At 45.6% G+C, this 20,220-nt stretch overlaps 1 long non-coding RNA gene across 1 annotated transcript; it reads right to left on the bottom strand.

Moving 5' to 3' along the window:
• Window positions 1-6,334: 6,334 nt before the first annotated feature.
• On the bottom strand, window positions 6,335-10,860 carry LOC130288626 (uncharacterized). Its single transcript, XR_008847455.1, has 3 exons — window positions 9,935-10,860; window positions 9,348-9,420; window positions 6,335-7,340 (listed from the first exon to the last, which is right to left on the bottom strand). It is a non-coding gene; the product is annotated as an uncharacterized LOC130288626 (long non-coding RNA).
• Window positions 10,861-20,220: the final 9,360 nt, after the last annotated feature.

Below are 20,220 nucleotides of genomic sequence, written 5' to 3'. Positions count from 1 at the left end.
GGACCTCCAGATGTTGCAAAACTACAACACCCAGCATGCCCGGACAGCCGTTGGCTGTACGGGCATGCTGGGAGTTGTAGTTTTGCAACATCTGTAGGTCCGCAGGTTGAAGACCACTGGTATTGGAGGTTATTCTCACCTGTCCCCGCCGCTCCAGACCGTCCCCGTGGTGTCCCCGACGTTTCGGCAAGGCCTCTGCTTCCCCGGCATCCTCGCTCTCACATTGCCGCCATCACGTCGCTACGCACCCCGCTCCTATTGGATGACAGGACGGGGTGCGCAGCGACGTGATGATGATGGAGAGCGCCGATTATGCAGGGATCCCGAAGAGGATGCGCCGGACCCCCGAGGACAGATAAGTGATCGTCAGCGGACCACACGGGGCACCGTAAACGGCTATCCGGTGGCAGCTGAAGCAGTCTGCGCTGCCGGATAGCCGTTTTTGCGATGGCCCCGACATACAAAAGCATCGTATGTTGATGCTGCTTCTGAGAGGCCATTGCATGTTGAAATTATTGTATGTCGGGGCCATCATAGGTCAGGGGGTCACTGTACTACTTGTGCCCTCCATACAAGGTTCAGGGAACATGTTTGATCAATTCATTTAGAGAAAGGGTAAGAAGAAAGCAGAGGGAAAACACTTCAGTGCTGAAGTTCATAGGCATCAAAAGGGTTACGACAAAGAAGATGCAAGATAGACAGTTGTGGAGGGAAGCTATAACATGAGCCTAAGAACTAGTAGGACTCAATGATAAAATAGATAAGGACCTTTTTCTCAGTTGATTTATATCGTTTTTTTAATGCACTATATTGAATGTTAAGATTCATGTCAGTTACAATTATTGCCATTAGAATTCAGCTAAAAGTAGTGATTTCTCTTTTTGTAAGTTTGTCTCACTTCGCTCACTTTTCTTCCAGTACTTGCTAGTGAATGGTTGGGGTCCAAGTACTCCCTGGGGGCTGGAGGTGAGATGTCTCTACATTAGGTGCACAGTCCATTCCTCTTATATGCTCTTCTTATTTGTTGGTAGGCAGTAGAGATGAGCGAACTTACAGTAAATTCAATTCGTCACGACCTTCTCGGCTCGGCAGTTGATGACTTATCCTGCATAAATTAGTTCAGCTTTCAGGTGCTCCCGTGGGCTGGAAAAGGTGGATACAGTCTTAGGAGACTCTTTCCTAGGACTGTATCCACCTTTTCCAGCCCACCGGAGCACCTGAAGGCTGAACTAATTTATGCAGCATAAGACATCAACTGCCGAGCCGAGAAGTTCGTGACGAATCGAATTTACTGTAAGTTTGCTCATCTCTAGTAGGCAGCTTTCCTTCATTATGCAACCCATGTTTGTTTTTCCGTGTATGCTGTATACCCCTACATCTTTATATTTATGACTTGGTACCGGTTCATTCTATTAATATCATTGTGGACATTCCTCACTTTTTCTGTTTGTGTCATTTGCCGCGCCTGAGCACACGCTTTCAGTGTGTGTCTTTGTACTTATGCATTCCGTTTTTGTTTTTCTTTTTGTAGGTCTTTTAAATTAATAAAGTTTGTTATTAATTCATAATAACCTACATCATGTGGTTTATTTTTTGGTGGTAATATTATGATATGACCACAGGTGGTTTTAATATTGGCCTAAATTATTTTTGGTGATCATCTGTTCTCTACTGTGCAGAGGGTCTATGCAAGAGCAGTTTCTCCCACTGACACCCCAGCTCCACCAACACTATGAGGGAGATTTATCAAAACCCAAGCAGTTATTCACAAGCGTGAATGGGAGTGCGAAATCCCATAGAAGTCTATGGGCTGTAATTTGAGGCGGAATTCTGCAAGCAGAAATTCTGACGTGTGAATAGACCCTTAGGCATCGTTAAAAGACAAAATCCAAGATTGTTTTTCATGTTTCACATATATCAGTTAACATGGACATTTTATTTCTTTCTTCGTAAAATCGATCTTAATATCAACTCCAATTTAAAGAGTACCTGTCATCAAAAAAAAAACTTTTAATAAAGTGTTCCTAGTGTAATTAGCAGACACTTTCCCATTCACTTGCTTTTAACCCCTTAAGGACAATGGACGTACTCCTACGACCCCGTTTCCGAGTCCTTAAGGACCGAGGACGTAGGAATACGTCCTGTCCTTTCCCGGCCCCCCGCCGCTAGCTGGAGGGGAGCCGGTGCCCGATGCCTGCTGAAATTGTTCAGCAGGCATCGCGGCATATCGCCCAGGGGGGTCATTATGCCCCCCCATGTCGGCGATGGCCGCAGATCGCTGGACAATTCAGTCCAGCAATCTGCGGCGATTCCGGGTCAATCAGGTCTCCAGTGACCCGGTGACCCGGAATTACTGGCTGATCGGGGACGTCAGAGACGGCCCCGAACAGCCAGAGCCTGCAGGGGTGAGGTGGCACTGGTGCCACCTCACGATCGCCCTGATTCGTCGGCCGGATTACCGGCCGACCAATCAGGGCGCCTGCTGCGGGTGTCACTTCCGCACCCGCTCCGCCCCTCTTCCGGAGGACGTGAGCGGGTGCGGGACGTGCACCCCTGGTGCTGGGGGCCCCGATCCCCGGCGTTAATGTTGGGATCGGGGCCCCAGGAGCGACGACGGCGGCGGGACTGACCTGTGCGGCGATCAAGCAGCAGCAGGAGGTGAGTGACAGCCTCCTGCTGTTGCTTAGCAACAGCTCCCAGCATGCAAAAAGGGCATGCTGGGAGCTGTAGTTATGCAACAGGAGGAGGCAGACCACCACAACTCCCAGCATGCACTCATGGGCATGCTGGGACTTATGGTTTTGCAACAGCTGGAGGCACATTCTTTCTATGGAAAAGTGTACCTGCAGCTGTTGTGTAACTACAACTCCCAGCTTGCACAAACAGCTTAAGTGCATGCTGGGAGTTGTAGTGGTGCATCTGCTGGTTGCATAACTACAACTCCCAGCATGCCCGTTGGCTGTCGGTGACTGCTGAGAGTTGTAGTTTTGCAACAGCTGAAGGCACACTGAGTTAAGTAGTAAACCAGTGTGTCTCCAGCTGTTGCATAACTACAATCCCCAGCATCCCCAGCCAAAGTAGTATGCCTCCCGCTGTTGCATAACTACAACACCCAGCATGCCCTTCCGCTGTCCGTACATGCTGGGGGTTGTAGCTTTTGCAACAGCTGAAGGCACACTGGTTGCAAAACACTGAGTTTGTTGCCAAACTCGGTGTTTCACAACCTGTGTGTCTCCAGCTGTTGCAAAACTACAACTCCCAGCATGCACTGATAGACCGTACATGCTGGGAGTTGTAGTTTTGCAACAGCTGGATGTTCCCCCCCCCCAATGTGAATGTACAGGGTACACTCACATGGGCGGAGGATTACAGTAAGTATCCGGCTGCAAGTTTGAGCTGCAGCAAATTTTCTGCTGCAGCTCAAGCTGCCAGCGAGAAACTACTGTGAACCCCCCGCCCGTGCGACTTTACCCTGAAAACACTACACTACACTAACACAAAATAAAATAAAAAGTAAGAAACACTACGTATACAGATACCCCTACACAGCCCCCCTCCCCAATAAAAATGAAAAACGTCTGGTGCGCCACTGTTTCCAAAACGGAGCCTCCAGCGGTTGCAAAACAACTACTCCCAGTATTGCCAGATAGCCGTTGACTGTCTAGGCATGCTGGGAGTTTTACAACAGCTGGAGGCACCCTGTTTGGGAATCACTGGCGTAGAATACCTCTATGTCCACCCCTATGCAAGTCCCTAATTTTGGCCTCAAATGCGCATGGCGCTCTCACTTTGGAGCCCTGTCGTATTTCAAGGCAACAGTTTAGGGCCACATATGGGGTATCGCCGTACTCGGGAGAAATTGCCTAACAAATTTTGGGGGGTATTTTCTGCTATTACCCTTTTTAAAAATGTAAAATTTTTGGGAAAACAAGCATTTTAGGTAAAAAATATATATATATTTTTTACATATGCAAAAGTCGTGAAACACCTGTAGGGTATTAAGGTTCAAATTACCCCTAGTTACGTTCCCCGAGGGGTCTAGTTTCCAAAATGGTATGCCATGTGTGTTTTTTTTTGCTGTCCTGGCACCATAGGGGCTTCCTAAATGCGGCATGCCCCCAGAGCAAAATTTGCTTTCAAAAAGCCAAATGTGACTCCTTCTCTTCTGAGACCTGTAGTGCGCCAGCAGAGCACTTTTCACCCCCATATGGGGTGTTTTCTGAATCGGGAGAAATTGGGCTTCAAATTCTGGGGGGTATTTTCTGCTATTACCCTTTTTAAAATTGTAAAAATTTGGGTAAACCAAGCATTTTAGGTAAAAAAAAATATATATTTTTTTACATATGCAAAAGTCGTGAAACACCTGTAGGGTATTAAGGTTCACATTACCCCTTGTTACATTCCCCGAGGGGTCTAGTTTCCAAAATGGTATGCCATGTGGTTTTTTTTTTTTGCTGTTCTGGCACCATAGGGGCTTCCTAAATGGGGCATGCCCCCAGAGCAAAATTTGCTTTCAAAAAGCCAAATGTGACTCCTTCTCTTCTGAGACCTGTTGTGCGCCAGCAGAGCACTTTTCACCCCCATATGAGGTGTTTTCTGTATCGGAAGAAATTGGGCTTCAAATTTTGGGGGGTATTTTCTGCTATTACCCTTTTTAAAAATGTAAATTTTTTGGGAAACCAAGCATTTTAGGTAAAAAAAATATATATTTTTTTTACATATGCAAAAGTCGTGAATCACCTGTGGGGTATTAAGGTTTACTTTACCCCTTGTTATGTTCCCCGAGGGGTCTAGTTTCCAAAATGGTATGCCATGTGTTTTTTTTTGCTGTCCTGGCACCATAGGGGCTTCCTAAAGGTGACATGCCCCCCAAATTTGTCGCTCCTTCCCTTCTGAGCCCTCTACTGCGCCCGGTGAACAATTATCATAGACATATGAGGTATGTGCTTACTCGAGAGAAATTGGGTTTCAAATACAAGTAAAAATTTTCTCCTTTTTACCCCTTGCAAAAATTCAAAAATTGGGTCTTCAAGAACATGCGAGTGTAAAAAATGAAGATTTTGAATTTTCTCCTTCACTTTGCTGCTATTCCTGTGAAACACCTAAAGGGTTAATACACTTACTGAATGTCATTTTGAATACTTTGGGGGGTGTAGTTTTTATAATGGGGTCTTTTATGGGGTATTTCTAATATGAAGACCCTTCAAATCCACTTCAAAACTGAACTGGTCCCTGAAATTTTTTGTGAAAAATTTCAAAATTGCTGCTGAACTTTGAAGAACTCTGGTGTCTTCCAAAAGTAAAAACTCATAAATTTTATGATGCAAACATAAAGTAGACATATTGTATATGTGAATCCAAAAAAATATATTTTGAATATCCATTTTCCTTACAAGCAGAGAGCTTCAAAGTTAGAAAAATGCTAAATTTTCATTTTTTTCATCAAATTTTGGGATTTTTCACCAAGAAAGGATGCAAGTTACCATAAAATTTTACCACTAAGTTAAAGTAGAATATGTCACGAAAAAACAATCTCGGAATCAGAATGATAAGTAAAAGCATTCCAGAGTTATTAATGTTTAAAGTGACAGTGGTCAGAATTGCAAAAAACGCTCCGGTCCTTAAGGTGTAAAATGGCCTGGTCCTTAAGGGGTTAAAATGATCAACATAAATATGTTTAAAATGTAATATAAAAAAAACAGTCACTCTGGCTCTGTTCTGTTCCCTGCCACAATTAATACAGTGAGTTTGGTCTCTTCCCGGCCTTGCAGGAGTCCGAACTCAGGAAGTGTTTCTCTGCACTGAGCTTGATTGACAGCTGCACAGAAAGTGAAAACTCCAGATTCTCACAGAAAGCTGCACAGACTGACAGCTGCAGGAGAGCCTCACTGATAGCAACACAGACTGGAACATGCACAGAGCCTGAGGTCTTCAATTCATCACAATGCTGCAACCATGTGAGGGCGGAAGTGGTCCCCCAGCAGGCTTCAGCGATGTCATGCCTGCTGGGAAATGCCCACTTTCTCCGGCTGGAAAATTGCATTATGCGAGCAAGAATATAGGTAAGATACACAGCTTTTTAAAGCTATGGAATTGTTTTTAAGAGCAGGAGGGGTGTTAGGAGTAGTTATGGAACGTAGCCTGAGGTAGTTGAGAACAGTTTATTTGGTGACAATTATTTTTTAAAATATGTACTATGCATATACTTTTTAAAGCCGACAATACTGTTAGAATGGATAGGGAGACTCCACCAAATTATACTAAAAATTCATTGCATACAAAATGAAATCTATCTATCTATCTATCTATCTATATATATATATATATATATATATAAAATTCAATGTGTGTATATGTGTGTATGTTCCAGCATCACTTCCAAATGGCTGAAGATATTTCAATAAAACTTGGTACACGTTACTTATATCTCAAATATATAGTTAAATTAACCCTAATCTCCCCCCTTACGTGAAGGATGTTTTTTTTGTCTTAAGTCCCATACAAGTATATAGGACTTCCAGCACCTTACTCCAAGCTCTGCTCTGCATCTCCTGCTGAGTGCGTCAGTCCAGCCACACCCCTCCCGAATGCCACACACCCCATCTCACAAACCCACACCCAACATTTAAACCCCACCTCTTATTTTCTACCCTTTTTGTGCATTGGTCTGGCTTGCAAGTCATGCCCACTTCCACAAAACCACACCTCCTATTTTCGGCCTACAATCTCTTCATCACAACTCAGCCCCCCCCTGAGGAGAAGATATGAGGATGAGATATGAGGACAGGATATTAGAGTGGGAGATGAGGACAGGATATGAGGGACAGGATACGAGGACAAAATATGAGGTTAGGATATGAGGTCGAAATATGAAGATGGGATATGAGGTCGGGATATGAGGACAAGTACTTCCTCCTATGTTGCTTTTCCTCCCCCACAAGGATTAGGTAGGAAAAAACGGCAATACTGGGTACTCAGCTAATGTGTCATATTATTGAAAGTGGCCTGACCTTATACTGGTTAAGCAGTAAAGCCTAAAAAATTGCAAAACAGTATTTTCTATCCTAGGGTATAATGTAAATCTTCTTGTATTTTATTTTAGATGTAACCAGGTAAGACACATCCAGACATTCTCACAATGTATTATGAATATGGCGATGTCATTACTATTGACTGTTCCTCTTGCTCTTTCTCTGATGTTTCCAGGAACCTCTCTCCCGTTTCCCTCCTCCTCCTGAGTCTAGAAAATCTAAGTATAATGAGTCATCGGTAGAATCGGAGTCGCCTGTCATGATTCCAGCCCGGCTGGTCCTTTTCCACTTAAAATGTTATTGCCATCCCTGTGGAGAAAACGAAGCATCAATGTGGCAGAAATGCTGCCAGCCGTATAGTCCGTCAGATCACTTTGCTATGAAGTTATTTTTAAAGATTTCAGAACCAGCTGATATTTTTGTTATAGAGAGCACATTCTTAAGGTCTAGACAGGATTCCCTTCAGCTGTTTCTCTAACTTGTACGCTCAAAAATAATGGGTTTAGCCTAAAGAACATCATTTAAAAGTGTACCAGTTATTTAAAAAAACTTTTACCATGTCATAGGCAGTGCTGGTGCCTGTGGCTGTTAGGGCATGATGGGAATCGCAGTTTTGCAACAGCTGGAGAGCAACATGTTGGAGAACCCCGGTGTGCGGGAGTCGTGACGTCACACCATGCCCCCTCAATGCAAGTCTATGGGAGGAGGCATGGCGGCTGCCACACCCCCTCCCATAGACTTTCATTGAGGGGCGTGGTGTGACGCCATAAGGGGCGTGGTGTGACGTCACGACCACCGCAGCCCGCACCCAATGTTTGGAACAAAATGTTTAGAATGCAGGGGCAGTGGAGTACCCCATTAAAGTGCAATACATAACCAAATATTAATCTGGGTAGAAAAACTAACATAATAAGGTTTTATACCTTCTAGTCAGATTGCTGAATGTATTTAATGAACCCGCATACCAATTTGTGGATTTTTTCTTTAAGTCTTAAAGAGGTTAACCAGTCCATCAGTATTAGTGTATTAAATCATGTATCCCCCCTACCAGCCATCTTTGAAGGGGCAGTGGTGCTCATGCAAGCACTGCAGCCTTTTCATTGTTTACTTACACTCATCCTTACTATTTGTATGGGGCAGTGCTGCAGTATCTTGCACCAACACGACATGATGTAGTGCATATACTAAGGATGAATGTAAGTAAACAATGAAGAGGCTTCATTGTCGTAACCTCTTCAAACAGCTGATCGGCAGTGGTACCAGAAGATCGACACGAAACCCCCCCAATCTAATATCAACAGGACCCTAACATGATAACTCACCTCTGCTGTGCATATAGCCTCTGACTGTGTGACATGTTGGATCAGCCATTGACTAAACCCCCTCCAGTCTGAGAGGGGTGGGGTGCACGGCTAAAAAGGGTGCCACACCCCCCAACTTACAAAATAAAAACAAAAGGAAAAATAGCCATCACAACAACCTAATACACAGGTGCCCGCTGCTGTGGCAAATACAAAATGTACAAAAAATCTGTTGCAACTTTCTTTTTTGTACATTTTGTATTTGCCACAGCAGCGGGCACCTGTGTATTACGTTGTTGTGCTGGCTATTTTTCCTTTTGTTTTTACTTTGTAAGTTGGGGGGGTGTGGCACCCTCTTTAGCCGTGCACCCCACCCCTCTCAGACTGGAGGTGGTTTAGTCAATGGATGACCAACATGTCACACAGTCAGGATATATGCACAGCAGAGGTGAGTTATCATGTTAGGGTCCCATCTGATATGAGACCACCTCCGTGTGGTGGATGGGGGGACACATTTTGATCAAAAAGTGCGCTGAGAGCCTCCATTTTTTTGACCTACAGTGCTGTTGCAACTTTCTTTTTTGTACATTTTGTATTTGCCACAGCAGCGGGCACCTGTGTATTAGGTTCTTGTGCTGGCTATTTTTCCTTTTGTTTTTAATATCATGTAAATGGGCTGCACACACCATGACGGTACCTAGGCGTAGGTGACACTGCCGTGCTGCACTGCCTATAATTATGACTCTATTAGTCATAGGCACAGTCTACGGATGATCTGAGGATCATACAGAAAATGTTCCTCTATTTCATGAGGTTTTTACCCTGACACAAGTTCTGCTCATGGTCTACTACATGAGGTATACATACTGGTCCATCTCCAGTAAAGGTAGAACAGGCAGGAGTTAAAAGCATCTAAAACAAGATAAGATAAATTTGTAACAATAGAAGCAGTCACGTTATACACCTCAACTGTATCTTGTAACAAACAAAAAGGATATCTGCTAACATGTCCTACTTTTTCACAATAAGAGATCCAGTTTCACATTATGCCGTGATGAAGGAGGTCCAGGTGATGTTTCTTCACCGTACTGTAGAGAAAGGAATAGTGTTAGATAAGTGATACAGTCAAAAGGACACTGGACAATACAAAAGCTGTATTTTACCACAGAGGGGATTAGGATTTGCCGCAATATCTGAGTACTAAAGACAATATTTAGCCGAATAAAACTGTGAAATTGATTCATTCCTCCATAAAAAATAACGGGAAATAAAATGACCTGAGTTATCACATATAAAGTGTTTAGAAATACTATCCAGCCATTTAAACGTTATCTTAGTCTTCTACATGCGTAGGTGGTGATCATTTTGCAGTGCCATGGGGTCATATCCTAGCTTTTACAAACTGTAGGTGCAATACTGACACCCACAATGCTTGCTGGATCTTGCTTTGACAATTTTAGGTTACACATTTAATATATGTCCATCAAAGTAAAGCAAAGTGTAGATTCACAACTTAAACATGCACATTTATGCCAGTTGGATAAAGACAACTTCTATGGGGAGACAGGTCTTGCAGTTAAGTGTCTAAAGCTGCAGGATTACCTCCAGGCCAGCAGGAGGAGCTTCTCCCAAATAATACGGCAATCTTCAGGAAGCCAGGACCCAGCAGGGAAGCCAGGACCCAGCAGGGAAGTATAGACATGTGCTAGTGGAAGCGCTGAGCACTCCAGGAGGAAGCATGCACTCAGAGCTGGAAAAAAAGGCCACAGGCAGTAACTGGAAAAAGAGACACATTAGCTGGAATACTGGCAGCTCCAGACATTGTCAGACAAAGCATGCAGTGTGAATCCAGAGAGGGGGAGATTAGATGCCGGCCATGGGTATTCCAGCTACAAAATTACACGTGTGCACATATCGCAGACCATGACTGGACCCATTCCTTATGGGAAAACTTGATGCAGTTTAGCTTGAGTGTGCAAACACTTTAGAAATAGTAAGTATCCCCAGCTCGTTCTTGTGTGAAACACTGTACTCTGTAACCCTAGGAGAACGTGTGAGGAAGAGGAAGTCTCCCCTTACACAGGCGTGCCGAGGAAAAAAGAAAATCCCCAATTGTTGCTGTTATTATTGTTTACAATCTGTATTGACTGTTCTACTACAAATTCTTCAGTAAAGTTCCTCTTATTTCAAGCAGGAATCTGTCCAGAACATTACATATTTACCGCAGGAACAGAGGATCGAACATCCTCAATGTCATTATCATCCGCTGTAAGGGCACAAGAGGTACTGAGTGCCATCCTTGCCATCACCTCCAAGGCTCCAGGTGTCTGCAGTCTGATGCAGACTTTATTGTCCAGGCTTCTGTCATTTCTTCAACAATCTTGCTTCCCTTCTACAACTGCACTGGAAATGTAATTAGATAAAGAACATATAGATCAGCTCATTCACTGTTATTTAAGTCCAAGCATCCAGCACAACCTCTCCTTGTGGAAGCTCGGGATTGTAACACTGAGACTGGGTTCCCAGGTGGTATGATTGCAGACAAAGGAATAGGATAACCGGCTCCCAACTCGGATTAAAATTCCAGACTTTAATTTAGATCAAGTTAAAATCCAAATACAGCATACAAGAACAAAATGATAAAAGAACACTAACGAAATGCACCAACGCGTTTCAACTTATTAATCAGTCTTAGTCATGACTAAGAATTATTAATAAGTCGAAACGCGTTGGTGTTCTTTTATCATTTTTGTTCTTGTATGCTGTATTTGGATTTTAACTTGATCTAAATTAAAGTCTGGAATTTTAATCCGAGTTGGGAGCCGGAAAGCCTATTCCTTTGTCTGCACTGGAAATGTAATGCCTGCAATAGAAAGACTAAGGATTTTACTAAAACCAATAAAAATTTCCCTTTGGAAAATAAATTATATAAGTTTTCTGGAGTAATTTTTTAAAAATGATCTATATTATGTATGATGTGACTTTTGCACATCAAAGATGGAATATTGCAGGGCAGCTTAAAGGGGTACTCCGCTGCTCAGCGTTTGGAAGTTTGTTCCAAACGCTGAGCAGCGGAGTACCCCTTTAAGCTGCCCTGCAAGATTCCATTCCTTCTACCCCTTTAAAGAACCAAGTCTCATATACACAGCCATATTATATGCAGCCATATTAGGGCTTCCAAAAAGGAGCCTTTATTGTTCATCCAAATACCTTCAATTTCCATATGGAAATAATGTGGAATGTGCAATCAGAAGGTGTACATATGGGGTATTCTCCCCAAGAGGTACAGTGGTCCCTCAACATACGATGGTAATTGGTTCCAGGTGGACCATCGGTTGTTGAAACCATTGTATGTTGAGGGATTCGTACCATGGATCATAGTTGCATGTCCCCGCCGCTCCAGCCAGTCATTTTGCTGCTCCTCTGCTGCCGCTGCCCTACGTCGTTGCTCAGAGCGACGGCGCAGGGCAGCAGCAGAGGAGCGGCAAAACGACGGGCCAGTATGGCGGGACAATTATCATTCAGCGGCGCATATTTAATGGCTATCCAGTGGCAGCTGAAGCAGTCAGCGCTGCCGGATAGCCGTTTTTGCGATGGCCCCGACACAAAGAAGCATCCTATGTTGATGCCGCCTTCAACAAACGTATGTTGAAATGATCGGATGTTGGGGGATCTCTGTATTGCATCAAGGGGAAAATACGTCTGTACATAATGTCACGATTCGGCTTACAGGTTGTGGATCCACTGTGTCAGCGAGGGATTGGCGTGGACCGTGCCGGTGGACCGGTTCTAAGTGGCTACTGGTGTTCACCAGAGCCCGCCGCAAAGCGGGATGGTCTTGCTGCGGCGGTAGAAACCAGGTCGTATCCACTAGCAACGGCTCAACCTCGCTGACTGCTGAGAAGGCGTGGGACAGAAGGACTAGGCAGAGGCAAGGTCAGACGTAGCAGAAGGTCGGGGCAGGCGGCAAGGTTCGTAGTCAATATGGATAGCAGGAGATCAGGTAACACAGGCTTGGACAACACTAAACGCTTTCACTGGCACAAGGCAACAAGATCCGGCAAGGGAGTGCAGGGGAAGTGATGTGATATAGCCAGGGAGCAGGTGGAAGCTAATTAAGCTAATTGGGCCAGGCACCAATCATTGGTGCACTGGCCCTTTAAGTCTCAGAGAGCTGGCGCGCGCGCGCGCCCTAGAGAGCGGAGCCGCGCGCGCCAGCACATGACAGCCGGGGACCGGGACGGGTAAGTGACCTGGGATGCAATTCGCGAGCGGGCGCGTCCCGCTATGCGAATCGCATCCCCGCCGGCAATGTCAGTGCAGCGCTCCCGGTCAGCGGGTCTGACCGGGGCGCTGCAGGGAGAGAGACGCCGTGAGCGCTCCGGGGAGGAGCAGGGACCCGGAGCGCTCGGCGTAACAGTACCCCCCCCTTAGGTCTCCCGCTTTTTTTGTCCGGCAACTGCTTTACCTGGGACGAGGACACCGGGAGTGAATGTAGGGTTTCCTCAAAGGCAGGCAGCACAGCAGGAGTGGGAATGGGGAGGGAGGGCAGAGGGTGAAGCTTGGCACGGGGCAGGGTGTCACCAGGACGGGGGCCATGAGGAGGCAAGGCACAGTCCAGATAAGCCTTGGGGGGACCAGGTGTAGGAGGAGGCACTGAGGCTTGCCTGACGGGACTGGGAGGGGGGGAGAGGCATTTCTTGTGGCAAGCAGAGTCCCAATTCTTGATCTCCCCGGTGGTCCAGTCAAGGGTGGGAGAATGAAGCTGGAGCCATGGCAGACCGAGGAGGACTTCAGAGGTGCAGTTGGGAAGGACGAAAAATTCAATCATTTCGTGATGGGGTCCAATGCACATTAAGAGGGGTTTTGTGCGGTAACGCACGGTGCAATCCAATCTAACTCCGTTGACCGCGGAAATGTAGAGCGGCTTGACTAGACGGGTCACCGGGATGCAGAATTTATTCACCAAAGAATCCAGAATAAAATTCCCAGAGGCACCAGAGTCCAAGCAGGCCACGGCTGAGAGGGAGGAGTTGGCAGAAGGAGAAATCCGCACGGGCACTGTGAGACGTGGAGAAGCAGACTTCGAACCAAGAGACGCCACACCCACGTGAGCAGGGTGCTTGCGTGCGTTTCCTAGACGTGGAGGACGAATAGGGCAATCCACCAAGAAATGCTCGGTACTGGCACAGTACAGACAAAGATTTTCTTCCCTACGGCGATTCCTCTCTTCCTGGGTCAGGCGAGACCGATCCACTTGCATGGCCTCCTCGGCGGGAGGCCCAGGCGTAGATTGCAAAGGATACTGTGGGAGAGGTGCCCAGAGATCTAAGTCTTTTTCCTGGCGGAGCTCCTGATGTCTCTCAGAAAAATGCATGTCAATGCGGGTGGCCAAATGGATAAGTTCTTGCAGGTTGGCAGGAATCTCTCGTGCGGCCAGCACATCCTTGATGTTACTGGATAGGCCTTTTTTAAAGGTCGCGCAGAGAGCCTCGTTATTCCAAGATAATTCGGAAGCGAGAGAACGAAATTGGATGGCGTACTCGCCTACTGAAGAATTACCCTGAACCAAGTTCAGCAGGGCAGTCTCGGCAGAAGAAGCTCGGGCTGGTTCCTTGAAGACACTACGGACTTCCGCGAAGAAGGACTGGACTGTGGCAGGATCATTGCGGTCCCAGAGCGGTGTGGCCCAAGACAAGGCCTTTCCTGAAAGAAGGCTCACTACGAACGCCACCTTAGACCGTTCTGTAGGAAATAGGTCCGACAACATCTCCATATGCAGGGAACATTGAGACAAAAATCCACGGCAGAGTCTAGAGTCCCCATCAAATTTGTCCGGCAGGGACAAGCGGAGGCTAGGAGCGGCCACTCGCTGCGGAGGAGGTGCAGGAGCTGGCGGAGGAGAAGGTTGCTGCTGTAGCAGAGGCAGAAGTTGCTGTAACGTGGCGGTCAATTGCGACAGCTGCTGTCCTTGTTGGGCAATTTGCTGCGATTGCTGAGCGACCACCGTGGTAAGGTCAGCGAGACTTGGCAGCGGAACCTCAGCGGGATCCATGGCCGGATCTACTGTCACGATTCGGCTTACAGGTTGTGGATCCACTGTGTCAGCGAGGGATTGGCGTGGACCATGCCGGTGGACCGGTTCTAAGTGGCTACTGGTGTTCACCAGAGCCCGCCGCAAAGCGGGATGGTCTTGCTGCGGCGGTAGCAACCAGGTCGTATCCACTAGCAACGGCTCAACCTCGCTGACTGCTGAGAAGGCATGGGACAGAAGGACTAGGCAGAGGCAAGGTCAGACGTAGCAGAAGGTCGGGGCAGGCGGCAAGGTTCGTAGTCAATATGGATAGCAGGAGATCAGGTAACACAGGCTTGGACAACACTAAACGCTTTCACTGGCACAAGGCAACAAGATCCGGCAAGGGAGTGCAGGGGAAGAGGTGATATAGCCAGGGAGCAGGTGGAAGCTAATTAAGCTAATTGGGCCAGGCACCAATCATTGGTGCACTGGCCCTTTAAGTCTCAGAGAGCTGGCGCGCGCGCGCGCGCGCCCTAGAGAGCGGAGCCGCGCGTGCCAGCACATGACAGCCGGGGACGGGTAAGTGACTTGGGATGCGATTCGCGAGCGGGCGCGTCCCGCTATGCGAATCGCATCCCCGCCGGCAATGTCAGTGCAGCGCTCCCGGTCAGCGGGTCTGACCGGGGCGCTGCAGGGAGAGAGACGCCGTGAGCGCTCCGGGGAGGAGCAGGGACCCGGATCGCTCGGCGTAACACATAAGACAACCAACCGAGCTGTATGGTAGTAAGTACATGGATCCTGTGCGGTTCTGTATTTGGGAGAAGCAAAACCTTATGTGTATTGCCCAACCGAATTTCACAGAATACATCTATATTAAATATTGTATAACTGGGGAAATCTATGTTTCATTTTTTATTGATTTACCCCCCAACAAAAGTTTCTTTTTCATTCCGGTCTTGCTGTTTCCACAAACAACAAGCAGAATGAACGTAGAAACAACCTCATAATTAAAGGCAGATCAGTTAGGCTACAGGTCTGCTTATATTTCTATGTACACTAGACCTGTAAGGGCTCCTTCACATATGTCCAGCGTCAGTCATCTTTTCCCTCTGTTGTTTGCTAAAAAGCACTGGATGGAAACTGATGCTAGAACTGATCCCATTCATTTGCATGGGACAGTTCACATACATCCAGCATCTCAATTTGGAAGCCGGATGGTTGGACACACAGGACCGGCACCGGACAGGGGGACGCATCTTGCTGCGTTCCCCCATCCAGCATTTAGAAACAAAAGACACCGGATGCGACACAACTGATGCATGTTGTCATCAGTTGTCTCTTTAGGCTGCATTCACATATGCCTCAATTTGCATGATATTGCAAAGTAATATGTATTATTATTATTTAATACACGTTTACTCAGAATAAAGCAGTTTAAATATGTTATCCTCAATATAACCTTAGTTTTATGTACTTCAAGTGAGATTTACTTGTGACATTCGTATTATTTTAATTGTATGGTCATAAAGACAGCGTAGTGAATGAGTTCTAAAACTACTGTAATAGGATTAAATTTCTACTTGTCAGCAACTAAGCAATAGCATTACCCTTCATACAATAAGAGGCTTCAGAAAGGACTCATCACTGTCAAGGATTTACAATAACTAAAGAGCTCAACATCCAGCATAAATGAATTGATTCACAAATGAATTCCTTTTATTTCTGTAGATTTAAAAGAGAAGCAATTATGCTCAATTTGGCACCAATTTAAAAGGGGTATTCCGGGTTTATACATCTTCTCCCCTATGCAAAGGTTAGGGGATAAGATGTATGATCGCAGGGATCCTGCCGCTGGGGACCCCCTCGATCTCGGTGCAGCCCCAAGGCATTCTGTGCCGGGAACTGCATCCGAGATGGGGACTTGACGTTGCGGCCTCGCCCCCTCCCATAGACATGAATGGAGGGGGCGTGGCGTGACATCCCAGTCTTGGAGGTAGCACCCGGCACAGAATGCCAGGGGCTGCACCGAGATCGCGGGGGTCCCCAGTGGCAGGATCCCTGCGATCATACATCTTATCCCCTAACCTTTGTATAAATCCGGAATACCCCTTTAAATCCATTTTGATAAAAAAATTTTAGCCAAACTATCCAGAGTTAAGACATTTATTTTCTTTTATCCTTAAAATTATTATACTGTACATTTATTTCTGTTGCATACATAACCAACACGTTCAGCAGTGCTACACAGAGATTACTATTCACCTCTCTCCCTAATGGGACTAACAATCAAATTACCTTAGGTCACTTTCTGAAGGCTGTATTATGGGTATGTTTTTTCCACCTATTTTAATGAAGCAAAAAACACCTGATCCTCCAATGGTTCATGGAATAACTCTGGTTCTCAGATAATGGAGGAGGCCTAGGTGTTGCATCCATGTCATGGCTATATTATGCTCATCTGAAATGGTCTAACTCACATGTACACAAAGCCACTAGCACCATTGGCCAACAAGCTCTCGCTATGGAGCTCCAATATTTGTAATGAGCACTGAATTAATACAGGCCCCAATATTCTTGTTCTCAAAAATCTGAAGTGGGATCAGTCATAGTTGACAGGGATGATCAGGAGAGGCAGCAAGAAGCAATGGGAAATAGATCCTAAAGTAATAGACTGCACATTGGCTGCAATGAAAGAACTCTGGTGGGCTGGTCCTTTAAGAGGCTGAGTCAGCACATTCTAGAGGGATCACCAATGGTTCAAGCAGCATGAAAGCCGACAAGATGCCATGCAAGAAGGATGGAAGGAACTCTGCAACTGGGACGGAAGAGACTGCGGCTGCAGGTCTGGTAGTTTTGTATGATCTGAAAGAGAACTGGTGCCTTATTCTTCTGCCCAATCCAATAAAAACTAACTAAAATGTGTAGTGCAGGACATAGGGGGCAATAAATTACAGATATTCAAAGAACACCAAAGATAGACATCAAAGTCCCACAGTAGGTAACAGTGTATCAGGTTTTCCTTGAGTGTTCAGACCAATTTATTATCTTCTTCCTATTTTTTGCATAACCAGATTTCATAGACATCAGAACACCTGCCTGCGTTCCCAGGCTCACATAGCGTCTTCTTTTCTTAGCAGAACAAGTTCTATCAGGCAGCTATACAAGATTTCTTACCCATGTTCCCAAATGTGCTTCTCTAAGAAATATCAGATCGGCCTCATTTAACATATTAACACTTTTAAAAAGAAATACTTTAAAAGGAATTGCCTTACAATGCAAACATAAGTACTGATGGGAATAAGCATTTAGGGGGAGATTTATCAAAACCTGTGCAGAGGAAAACTTGCCCAGTTGCCCATAGCAACCAATCAGCTTGCTGCTTTCATTTTTCACAGGCCTTCATAAAAATGAAAGCAGCGAGCTGATTGGTTGCTATGGGCAACTAGGCAACTTTTCCTCTGCACAGGTTTTGATAAATCTCCCCCATGTGTTCCTATATCAAGCATAAACAACCTTCAGCACCGCAGAAGTTTAGGACGACAACCTCCAGGATATTTTGGCAGCTTTTATCTGTAAAGCTTCATGTGAGTGGTGAAGGTTTCTTACCCCTGTCCTATATGTTTTATTAAATTATTATTATTATTTTTTTTTTTACCACATTTGAAGTGGTTAAAATCTGGCTGTTGTGGACATAAGTGGCATCCTCACAGCCTGCCAGAAATCTGTTTGCTACAGTAAGGTCTATACATGACATTTTTTTTGCCAGAAAATTCTGCAACTTAAAAATCCATTTGATGAATCTGAACAGAGTTGTTTTTGGTGTGTGTACATGGATTTCTGCAAACCCTAATCAGATAAGTGGGATGATAGTTCCTTTATTTGCATGGATCCCTCACGCTATTAGTGGACACATTTATGGTGTAAAACAACCGCCCCCCCCCATCACATATACATTTGTGACTTTTAGGGTTATCCCCTATAGTTCACTACTGCTCCAGGTAGAGAGCTGCACATCCTAGCAGATAGGAATTAGGAGGGAAAACTAACCATACCTTTCATTTTATATAAGTGTTTGTGTATGATGGTAAGCTGCAACAGTGCCATCTCCTGCAGAGGCCTGAAAGCCAAGCCCTGTACATAAATAATGCAGGACAGGGCAGGGAGGGGGAGGGAGTAGGCTCTGCTGCAGCTCAGCACCAACAGTTTGACTCTTTAGCTGCTAACAAAAAAGGACTTCTATAAAACTTAAACAGCGATCTTCAAAACTAAAAAGGTTTGCTTAAAGGGTACCTCTCATCAAAAAAAGTTTTGATATATTATAGATTAATGTATGCAGAATAACTTCACAATTGCATGTTATTAAAAAATATGCTTCTTTCTATTTAATTTTCCACTTTGAAGAAATGACCACTAGGGGTCTCCCTACCAGTCCTGGCAGCAAGCATTTCAGACTCATGCTGGAGTCCTAAACACTACGAGCTGCCAGTCTGCTTTGTTCACAAAGGAGAACACTCAGAGCTGCCAGCCTGCTTTGTTCACAGCCTGTTTGGCTGTGAACAAAGCAGGCTGGCAGCTCTGAGTATTTAGGACTCCAGCATGAGTCAGAAATGCTTGCTGACAGGACTGATCGGGAAAAATACAATAGAACGAAGCATATTTTTCATTAACATGCTATTGGAAAGTTATTCAACATTCATTAATCTAAAATATATCAAAAGTTTATTTGATGAGAGGTACCCTTTAATTTTACCTGCCAGGATTTGCAGCTCCTTACCAGATACAGACTTAAAGGAGTACTTTAGTGGAATATAACTTATTCCCTATCTGACTGCCACGGCCTTGCACAGGGGTCCCAGTGGTTGAACCCACCCGCAATTTTCTGTGCAAGGCCACGGCAGTCCGCAGGAAGCGCTGTGCTATCCCCAGTCCCCAGCAGGAAGCCATGGCAGACACCCCCCCTCCATGTATCTCTATAGCAGTGGTCTCCAACCTGTGGACCTCCAGATGTTGCAAAACTACAACTCCCAGCATGCCTGGACAGCCAACGGCTGTCCGGGCATGCTGGGAGTTGTAGTTTTTCAACATCTGGAGGTCCACAGGTTGGAGACCACTGCTCTATAGGAGACATGAAGGGAATGTGTCAGTCGCCATGTCATGCAGGGATGGAACGCCTCCTTCCTGCGGACTGCCGCGGCCCAGTACAGGAGATCGCGGGAGGTCCCAGCAGTCAGACCCCCCACAATCTATAACCTTTCCCCGGAACGGGCACTGATTATAAACGGGGTGCCGCGTGCATGATCTTGGGCGTCCCCAGCGGCGGGACTCCCGCGATCAGGCATCTTATCCCCTATCCTTTGGATAGGGGATAAGATGTTTACGCACTGGAGTACCCCTTTAAGTCCTGAATCCCCAATAACAATTCCACGTCCGTTTTGAAGAACTGTTTCTTATATATTAGAAGTATTGCTTTAAGCACTATATATAGATTGAGATGTGTGTAAAGGATGCAAGACGACATTTGATAGCACAGAGGAACACAACTATATGACACAGCATGCGACAGGAAGCTGAAGTCAGGAATACACTCATCCTGTCACCGATCACAACCACAACAGGCACTAAACCTCCTTCACTGCAGATAACTTCTATGGAAACACAACTCAGTCTTTACACATTTCCTTACATTCTATATGAAGTTATAAGAAGAGGTGGTAATTGTAATTCTCAACTTTCTCCATAAACTAAAGTAAGATATCAATATCAGGAAGGGTTAGAAGAGGGATATACTGTATAGTTGTTGGCAAGTTCTTTACAGATTTTAAAGGGGTACTCGGGTGAAAACCTTTTTTTCTTTTAAATCAACTGGTGGCAG

This window comes from Hyla sarda, chromosome 1 (assembly GCF_029499605.1).
Source record: "Hyla sarda isolate aHylSar1 chromosome 1, aHylSar1.hap1, whole genome shotgun sequence".
In the NCBI taxonomy this organism is placed as follows: domain Eukaryota; kingdom Metazoa; phylum Chordata; class Amphibia; order Anura; family Hylidae; genus Hyla; species Hyla sarda.
Note: the sequence above shows the minus strand (reverse complement) of the source record. Positions and strands in the feature narration are given on the sequence as shown.